The sequence below is a fragment of the Arvicanthis niloticus genome, chromosome 5 (assembly GCF_011762505.2).
Source record: "Arvicanthis niloticus isolate mArvNil1 chromosome 5, mArvNil1.pat.X, whole genome shotgun sequence".
NCBI classification, from domain to species: Eukaryota; Metazoa; Chordata; class Mammalia; order Rodentia; family Muridae; genus Arvicanthis; species Arvicanthis niloticus.
Window position 1 is genome coordinate 101,402,487 of NC_047662.1, and position 10,434 is coordinate 101,412,920.

Below are 10,434 nucleotides of genomic sequence, written 5' to 3' on the forward strand. Positions count from 1 at the left end.
ATAAATTTAGAACTATATATTATCACCAAATTAATATTTAAAATGCCAAGTGTAAAGGTACTATTTTAAAGACTTTACATGTCACTGTGCAGCTGCAGCTGGTCAGTAATTGACCAGAGAGAGCTCATGTTGGCCTCAAACTCCAGGCAGCCCTCCTGCCTTGGCCTCCCAGAGGGCTGGTGTTCCAGACATGAGCTAACACAGTGGGTTAAGACACTATGTCTTGGAGGGGTTGTACTGAGGCACAGAGGTTAAACAGCTTGCCTAAAGTAGCAAGCTTCTATGTCATGGAGATGAGATTGAAATCCAGGTGCTCTGATATCAGAACCCAAACTGCCACTGAGAACTGAGAAGCCACTACAAAATTGGTGTTAACAAGAGCCACCATATTTCCCCCCCTTGTTAAACTAATATTAAAGACCTATGTGGCCGACATACTTACCTTTAGAATCACATTGGGCCAAGGGATCTCGGAACTGTCTTTAGTGTTCTGTTTCTAGGCAGTTAGATGGGCCTACATGGAAGAGAGGGCTATAATATCCCCCATAGAGGTGTCTGTTGGCGTATTCCTTCTTTCATTCAAAAATATGTGTTGTGTGTCTGCCATTGATTGGGCAAACAAGAGACAACACAGCAACAGTTCTGTTAAGGAACTGCAATATGAACCATGAGGGTCTCACCCTAGTAACCAGTGTGACCATAATCCCTCACCTCAGCCCCATCTCTAAACACTGCAGTCCCGTTCAGTTTCTCCTCTTAACACTCATCCTGGGGATTCAGTCCCTGACACCTTGGGTTTTGTCTGCCTGTGGTGGAACATGCCTGAAATCGCACCACTGGGGAGCAGGCAGCAGGAAGATCAGGAATTTAAAGTCGTTCTAAGAATGTGGTGATTTTGAGCCTTTCTGACCTGCTGGAGAGGATTGCAAATCGCCCCAAAAGTGACATTTGGTATAGTATATATAATTTGCTTTGATTATTTCACCCCCATTGCTCTCTGTCCAAATAATCACTTCCTCAATAATCACTCCTCTGCTTCTATGTTTTTTTTTCCCCCCAAAAGAATCTAGATTCTATGTATAAGAGATAACATAATGCTTGTTTTTCTGAGTCTGGCTGATTCACTCCACACAATGATATCTGGTTCTATACCCATCTACCTGAAGATGACACAATGTAGTTTTTTATTGTTAAATAAAGCCCTTTTATGTTTATAAACTATATGATCTTCTCCATTCCTCTGTTATGTTGATGGCTTTGATATTGTGCCTGCTAGTTTATGTCAGCTCGACACAGGCTAGAGTCATCTGAAAGGAAGGAACTTACATTGAGAAAATGCCTCCATAAGATCCAGCTGTAAGGTATTTTTCTTTTTTTCTTCTACTTTTAAAAGATTTATTTATTTTATTTTATGTATATGAGTACACTCTCTCTGTCTTCAGACACACCCAGAAGAGGGTATCAGATCCCATTACAGAGGGTTGTGAGCCATCATGTGGTTACTGGGAATTGAACTCAGGACTTCTGCAAGAGCAGTTGGTGCTCTTAACCACTGAGCCATCTCTCCAGCCCCTAAGGCATTTTCTTAGTGATTGATGGAGGAGGAGCCAACCCATTGTGGGTGGTGCCATTCCTGGGCTGATGGCCTTGGGTTCTATAAGAAAGCAAGCTGAGCAAGCCATGTTGAGCAAGCAGCACTCCTCCATGGCCTCTGCATCAGTTCCTGCCTCCAGGTTCCTGTCCTGTTTGAGTTCCTGTCCTGATTTCCTTCAGTGATGAATAGTGATATGAAAGTATAGGCCGAATAAACCCTTTCCTCCCTAACCTGGTTTTGGTTATGGTGTTGAATCACAGAGTTAGAAACCCTAAGACAGGCACCAAGGCTGGTTCCATGTCCTGGTTTCTGTGAACAGTTCCGCAATAGATATGAGTGTGCAGGAATAGGAGCTTATATGTCGGTGCAAGAATCCCTTTACATCCATTCTGCCAAAGTGACACACGTGGAGGCTTCATTGCTATTAGGACCGGCGTTTGAAAACCCTCATCTGGGACAGCTATGGTGAAAAGAAAAGACTCAGAGCTTTCATGACAGAGCTCGTGATTTTCCATTGGGAAATTTTTCTCCTAAGCATTACAGGTAATAGAAGTCATCTGTATATCCTTTCCCGTAGCTTCAGCATGAGAGACGCTTCCTCTGCAGACCATCAGCTCACCTCTGTGCCTTTGATCATGTTTCCTTTTGTTCCTTCTTTTGCTTGATCTGTCATCATTCTGAACCCCAGCTTTCTCCCTTACTGGCTCCCCCCACCCTCAGCCTATAAACAGGATCAGGTTTAAGAAGCTTTTCTACTGACTTGTCTTCTTTCAATGCTGCTGGTTTGTCGTTTGAGATTTTTATGTATGGAAATTTTATCCTCAATGCAACAGTGTTGGGAAGTGAGATCTAAGTGATTGATTAGTCAGCAAGGTGTCGCCTTCAGGGTGAGTTAATGCTGTTCTCTAGAGAAGACTGTCCACGGAAACAAGTTTAGCCCGCTCTGCCTGATCTTACCCTTCTGCTTTCTGGCACGAGATGATGCAGTACAAAGACCTTACCAGATGTTCTCACCACGCTCTTGGGCATCCAGGCTCCAGAACCATGAGCTAAATAAGAGTTTGTTTGCAAATCATCCAGTCTGTGGCATTGTTACAGCATCATGGAATAGGAAAAGATATTACTTAGTCATTTCCAAGCATATCAAGCTGCACAAATTAAATGTGTATAGTTCTTGTTTGTATCAATTATAGTTCAATAAAGCTATTACAAATCATTTGCCCATTTTTTGGGTGGGCATTTTTCTGGAATATGTATGTGAGGGTGTGCATATGTGTGTGTCCTGCCCAGCAGGGCATTAAACAGGGGTACACGGAGGTCACCTGAAAGAGAAGATGGGGGACAGGCGAACACAAAGAATCACAGCTTGTCTATAGGCTGATCGAACCACCATTTTTACTTTTTCACACAGGGGTTATATACACAAAAAGGCAGGATGTGGGGGAAGGGGATGACGCAGGAACATAAGTGTTCAGGGGGAGTACAGATATCTTCCAGAACAGAGTGTCAGCTGGGTGAAGGTTCAGGGAACAGGACACTATGACTCCGCGTATGATTCACTTGTCCTAATCTAAGTTGGTACTATTCACCAAGGTCACCTATCTACAAGGTCTATGACTAAAGCCTGGCAACTATCCACTAAAGCTACTTGTTTACAATATCTTATAGCTATCTGCTTCAGTGTTTTTTCACAGAGACCTGAGACTTTGTGTTAGCAGGCTGACTTAGGCCTATGGCTGATTTTAGGCCTTTAGTATATAAGCAAAGCTGCCCCTGACGTGTGTGTCCACTAAGCATTGAACTTAGGGCCTTACACATAACAGACAAAGCACGCTGCCACTGAGCTACAATACCCAGCTCTATATTTCTGTTTTTGACCATGGCTACTGGCTTATAACTCCTGCTCCAGATGTGGGCTAGAGAAACTCTAATGTTCCCTTGGCTCTAGGTGGCTATATAGAAACACCTACCTTGTAAACCATAAGATCTCCTCATTCCAGAAGTTTCCTGCCCAACACGCCAGAGGAGATTGCTGCATAAACATACCAAGAGGAATCTGAACAGATAGGACTTCTTGAGGTTCCTTGCACAGTCTATTAGAAGTCATGCCTATTCAATAATGCCTACACAAACACCCGAAAGGACAGAATTTGAAAAGCCTTTAGAAGCTGAACATTGGAGACTTGCAAAAAAGTTGATCATAGACTGCTTTTTGGGTTGAAAGTTTTGTGGGTGGGTTGATGTCCCTCTCCCTCCACTGGAAGTCCTGCCTGGCTACAGGAGGTGGCCCCATTCAGTCTCCATATCCCCCACTGGTAGGAGTCTCAGCTAGGGTCACCTCCAAGACTTCCTGGAGCCTCTCCCTTCCCAGATCTCTAGCTAGTGCCAGAGATACCCCTATCAGTTTCCATCCTTACTCCCAGCTCTCCCCATCCCACCTCTCCACATCTGACCACCATCCCTGTTCCCCTCCTCACCTTCTCTCCCACCTAGGTCCCTCCCTCCATCCAGAGTCATGCAGAGCCACTTGCTTATTAGCAGAAAGAATTCCCACACGTCTGAGGTCAGAGATAGATGGTGGTGTGAGAACAGAGGAAAAGGAACCATGATGTTCTTCCCAGCACATGGACCCGATTCTTCAGTTGAGGGACATCTGGTTTTGTTTTTGTTTTTTTTTTTCCCTATTTTCTGGCTATTACGAATAAAGCTGCTATGAACATAGTTGAGCAAATGCCCTTGTGGCAGAGTGGGGAATCTTTTGGGTATATGCCCAGGAGTGGTATAGTTGGGTCTTGGGGTAGAAATATTCCCAATTTTCAAAGAAACCACTTAATTGGTTTCCAAGTGGTTGTTCCAGTTTGCAATCCCACTAGCAATGGAGGAGTGTCCCCCTTGCTCCACATCCTCAGCAGCATGTGCTGTCACCTGAGGTTTTTTTTTTTTTTTTTTTTTTTTTTTTTTAAGATTTATTTATTTTATGTATGTGAGTACACTGTAGCTGTCTTCAGACACAGCAGGAGAGGGTATCAGAGCCCATTACAGATGGTTGTGAGCCACCATGTGGTTGCTGGGAATTGAACTCAGGACCTCTGGAAGAGCAGACGGTGTTCTTAACTGCTGAGCCATCTCTCCAGCCCCATCACCTGAGTTTTTGATCTTAGCCATTCTGATAGGTGTAAGATGGAATATCAGAGTCGTTTTGATTTGTATTTTCCTGATGACTCAGGACATTGAACATTTAAGTGCTTCTCGGCCATTCAAGATTCTTCTGTTAAGAATTCTCTGTTTTGAGCCGGGTGGTGGTGTTGCACGCCTTTAATCCCAGCACTTGGGAGGCAGAGGCAGGCAGATTTCTGAGTTTGAGGCCAGCCTGGTCCACAGAGTGAGTTCCAGGACAGCCAGGGCTACACAGAGAAACCCTGTCTTGAAAAACCAAAAAAAAAAAAAAAAAAAAAAAAAAAAAAAAAAAAAAAAATCTCTGTTTTGCTCTGCACCCCATTTTTTGATTGGGTTATTCCATTTGTTGGCGTCTAATTTTTTTGAGTTCTTTATATATGTTGGATATTAGTGTTCTGTTGGATGTAGAGTTAGTGAAGATCTTTTCTCATTCTGTAGGCAGCTGTTATGGTCTTAGCCTTGCAAAAGCTTTTCAGTTTCATGAAGTCCCATTTATTAATTGTTGATCTTAGTGCTTGAGCTATGGGTGCTCTGTTCAGGAATTTGTCTCCTGTGCCAATATGATCAAGGCAGTTCTCCACTTTCTCTTCTATTAGATTTAATATATCTGGTTTTATGTTGAGGTCTTTGATTCACTTGGACTTGGAATTTTTGCAGGGTGATAAATATGGCTCTATCTGCATTCTTCTACATGCAGACATCCAGTTAGACCAGCACCATTTGTTGAAGATGCCTTCTTTTATCATTGTATGGTTTTGACTCTGTCTGTCCAAGTGTCCAAGTGAGGTGTGTGGGGTTATTTCTGAGTCTTTGATTTGATTCCATTGATTAACCTGTTTGTCATTATGCCAATACCATGCAGTTTTTATTACCATTGCTCTGTAGTACAGCTTGACATCAGGGATGGCGATACCTCTAGAGGTTCTTTTTATTATATAAAATTATTTTCATGATCCTGGGTTTTTTGTTTGTTCATATGAAGTTTAGAATTTCTCTTTCAAGGTCTGTAAACAATTGTTTTGGAATTTTGATGGGAATTACATTGAGTCTGTAGATTGCTTTTGGTAAGATGACCATTTTCACTATGTTAATCCTACTGATCCGTGAGCATGGGAGATCTTTCCATCTTCTGATATTTTCCTCAATTTCTTTTCTCAGAGAGTTGAAGTTTTTGCTATACAGGCCTTTCACTTGCTTGGTTAGAGTTACACCAAGATAGTTTATATTATTTGTTGCTATTGTTTCCCTAATTTCTTTCTCAGTCTGTTTATCATTTGTACTGATTTTTTGGGAGGTTAATTTTGTATTCAACCACTTTGCTGAAGGTGTTTATCAGCTGTAGGAATTCTCTGGTAGTCTTTGGGGGTCACTTATGTATACTATTCTATCATCTTCAAATAGTGAGACGTTGACTTCCTCCTTTCTTATTTGTATTCCCTTGATCTCCTTTAGTTGTCTTATTGTTCCAGCTAGAACTTCAAGTACTATGTTGATTACATATGGAGAGAGTAGGCAGCCTTGTCTTGTCCCCGATTTTGGAGGAATTGCTTTAAGTTTGATGTTGGTTATCAAATTGATGCTGCTGCCTTGCTGTACATTGCTTTTATTATATTTAAATATGGACCTTGCATTCCTGATCTCTTCAAGACTTTTAACATGAAAGGATGTTGGATTTTGGCAAAGGCTTTTTTTGTGTGTGTGTCTAATGAGATGATGACATGGTTTTTTCTTTCAGTTTTTTATATGATAGATTATGTTGATTGATTTTTGTATATTGAACCATCCCTGCATCCCTGAGATAAAATCTATTTAATCATGATGTTTCTGATGTGTTGGTAGTATTTTATTGAGTATTTTTGCATCAATGTGTTCATAAGGGAAATTGGTCTGCAATTTTCTTTCTTTGTTGAGTCTTCTTTCTTTCTTTCTTTCTTTCTTTCTTTCTTTCTTCCTTGCTTCCTTGCTTCCTTCCTTCCTTTTTTTTTTTTTTTTGTTTTTTGTTTTTTTTTTTCCAGACAGGGTTTCTCTGTGTAGCCCTGGCTGTCCTGGAACTCACTCTGTAGACCAGGCTGGCCTTGAACTCAGAAATCCACCTGCCTCTGCCTCCCAAGTGCTGGGACTAAAGGTGTGCACCACCACTGCCCGACTCTTTGTTGAGTCTTCATGTGGTTTAGGTACCAAGATGACCATGGTCTCAGAATGGGTTTGACAATGCTCAATCTGTGTGTCTATTTTGTGGAACAGTTTGAGGAGGATTACCTCTTCTTTGAAATTCTGGTAGAATTCTGCCCTAAAACCATCTGGCCCTGGGCTTTTTTTGTTTGTGAGGCTTTTATTGATTGCTTCTATTTCCTTAGGGGTTTCAGGACAATTTAAATAGTTTACCCGATCTTGATTTAACTTTGGTAAGTGGTATCTGTCTAGAAAACCATCCATTTCATTTACATTTTCCTATTTTGTGGAGCACAGGCTTTTGAAGTAAGACCTAAATGATTATTTGAATTTCCTCAGTGTCTGTTATGTCTCCCTTTTCATTTCTGATTTTGTTTATTTGGATACTGTCTCTCTGCTTTTTAGGTAGTATGGCTAAGGGTTTGTTTATATTGTTGATTTTCTCAAAGAACCAGCTCTTGGTTTTGTTGTTTCTTTGTTTTTTTTTTTTTTTTTTTTTTTTTTTTTTTTGCTTGTTTCTGATATTGATTTCAGCCCTGACTTTGATTATTTCCAGACATCTACTTCTCTTGGGTGTGTTTGCTTCTTTTTCTTTTTCCCTAGAGCTTTCAGGTGTACTTTTAACTGCTAGTATGAGAGCTCTCCAGTTTCTTTATGAAAACACTTAGTGCTATGAACTTCCCTCCAAGCGCTGCTGTCATTGTGTTCCATAAGTGTGGGTATGTTGTGCCTTCATTTTCATTGAATTCTAGAAAGTCTTTATTTCTTTATTTCCTCCCTTCCCTGTGGACATTGAGTAGAGAGTTGTTCAGTTTCCATGAGTTTGTAGGTTTTCTGTTGTTTCGACTATTGTTGAAGTCCAGCTTTAATTCATGGTGATGTGATAAGGAGTTATTTCAAATTTCTTGTATCAGTTGAGACTTGCTTTGAGAATGAGTGTATGGTCATTTTGGAAAAGGTCTGTGAGGTGCTGAGAAGAAGGTCTATTCTTTTGTGTTTGCGTGAAAGGTTCTGTAGACACCTGTTAGGTCTGTTTGATTCATAACCTCTGTCTCTTATTTCTCTGTTTCTGTCTCAATGACCTGTCCATTGGTGAGAGTGGGGTGTTGAAGTCTCTCATTATTAATGTGTGGGTTTGATGTGTGATTTAAGCTTTAGTAATGGTTCTTTTATGAATGTTGGTGCCTTTGCATTTGAGGCATAGTTGTTCAGAATTGATATGTCATCTTGATGGATTTTTTCTTTGCTGACTATGAAGTGTCCTTTTCTATCTTTTTTTTTTTTTTTAAATTAACTCTGGTTGAAAGACTATTGTATTAGATGTTAGAATGACTACTCCAGCTTACTTCTTGGGTTTGTTTGCTTGGAAATTTTTTTCCAGCCCTTTCCTCTGAGGTAACGTCTATCTTTGTTGCTGAGATGTGTGTCTTGGTTGCAGCAGAAGGATGATGGATCTTGTTTTCACATCCATTCTGTTAGCTTGTGTCTTTGTTTTGGGGAATTGAGTCCATTGATGCGAGAGATATTAATGACCAATGATTGCTAATTCCTGTTATTTTGTTAGTGTGTGTGGGTGTATGGGTGTGTGGGTGTGTGCGTGCTCGCACGCACGAGTGTGTGTGCACACGTGGATGTGTATGAGCACATGCTTCCCTTCTTTTGTTTATGATGGTGTGGAATTATTTATTTTCCTGTATTTTTTTGGGGGGGGTGCAGTTAACTTCCTTGGGTTGGAATTTTCCTTTTAATATTTTCTGTAGGACTGTGTTTGTGGATAGATATTGTTTAAATTTGGTTTTGTCGTGGAATATCTCGTTTTCTTCATCTATAGTGACCGAGAGTTTTGCTTGGTATAGTAGCGTCTCTGGTTTCTTAGCGGCTGCAAGACATCTGTTCAGGCCCTTATAGCTTTTAGAGTCTCTGTTAAGAAGTCGAGTCTAGCCCTCCCTCCCCCCACCCAGACTGAACAGACTGAACAGACTGAACACGTCAAGTCTAACCCTTCCACCCGTGAGACTGAGCACGTCAAGTGTAGCCCTCCCTCCTTCCCCCCCCACACCCCCCCCCCCGGGACAGAGTACATTGAGTCTAGCTGTCCCCCAGACTGGGCACAAGGTTTTGTGTGCACTTTCCACTTAGTTACATCTGCAGTCCATAAGACTGACTTTGCACTGCCCTGCATTCTGTGACTTTGTAAACTCCCGTGCTTGTTATGAGAAATCTTATTCTAGATTCTTTGAGAAGGAGAGCTAGACAGCAGGAAGAAAACTTCCAGATCAGTGTTACCTTGATTTCTCTATAACCTGATCTCCACATGAGTGCTAAGACATATGTTATGTATGTCTTCATATACACACTAAATAAATAAGTGAACAAATAAATAAATACCCATAAACAAACAACCATACAGAGCACACACACACACACACACACACATACACACACACACACACTCACAGTGAATTAAATACCCACAAACAAACACCCATAAAAGTAAGTATCTATATTAGAAAAAAAATGATTCTAAATCAGTAGCCTAAGATTTAAAGTTAAGAAATTAGGGCAACAATCCAGATGTAGAATTCTCGGGGACCTCTGCAGACCATATCTGCTTGTACGCTGCCATACTCCCCGACATGACAATAATAGACTAAAACTCAACCCCAATTAAATGTTTTCCTTTATAAGGGTTGCTGTGGTCATTGTGTCTCCTTTACAGCAATAGAAATCCTAAGATAAAATGCCTTTAACTGCTGAGCGATGCTGCTGCCCCATATTGTTAGTTTTTGGAAATTGCTCCTACTAACTATAGTACGACTTGAACTCTTATGACACTGCGTCTTTAAAGTTCTTCCTAATCATCATTGCATGTGATTACAACAACCTCATGGGTGAATATCACCATTCAGCAGAGGAGAAAGTCCAGGCACTCTTAGGATTAATGGTTTGCTCGAGTTCCGAATACATATTAGGTTTCTTCAGTTAGCACGTTTCTCAATGTACAGGCTATTGAATGGCTGAGACCATGCTTGAGTGTCAATAAGTGAATCAATCTGGGCAGCTTTTCAGGTTAAGGTTTATAACCAAGTATATTTCATGCAAAAATACCACAGATCTATGCACTCAAAGCTACCTCAGCCAACATTTTCTTAGCTGCCTTGCCTATCCTATACCTAAAACTACATTCTTATATATAAATAGTAGACATTGATCTTTATATTGCCATTAAGACTCATTTCCTTCTTCTACTGTGGAGGAACAAGAACTAAGAATGCTTAAAAAAAAAAAAGAAAAAGAAAAGAAATTAGGGCAATGTTAACCCAAAGCAAGTAGAAGAAGATAACAAAGAGTTGAGTAGAAATTACTGATAAGTGCATAACATGCATATGATATATAACATATAACATGTTATGTATTGTATGTGTATACATATATATGTATATGATACTGACAGTGTTAAATTTAAAGTGACATTTCACAATTTCTGCCTG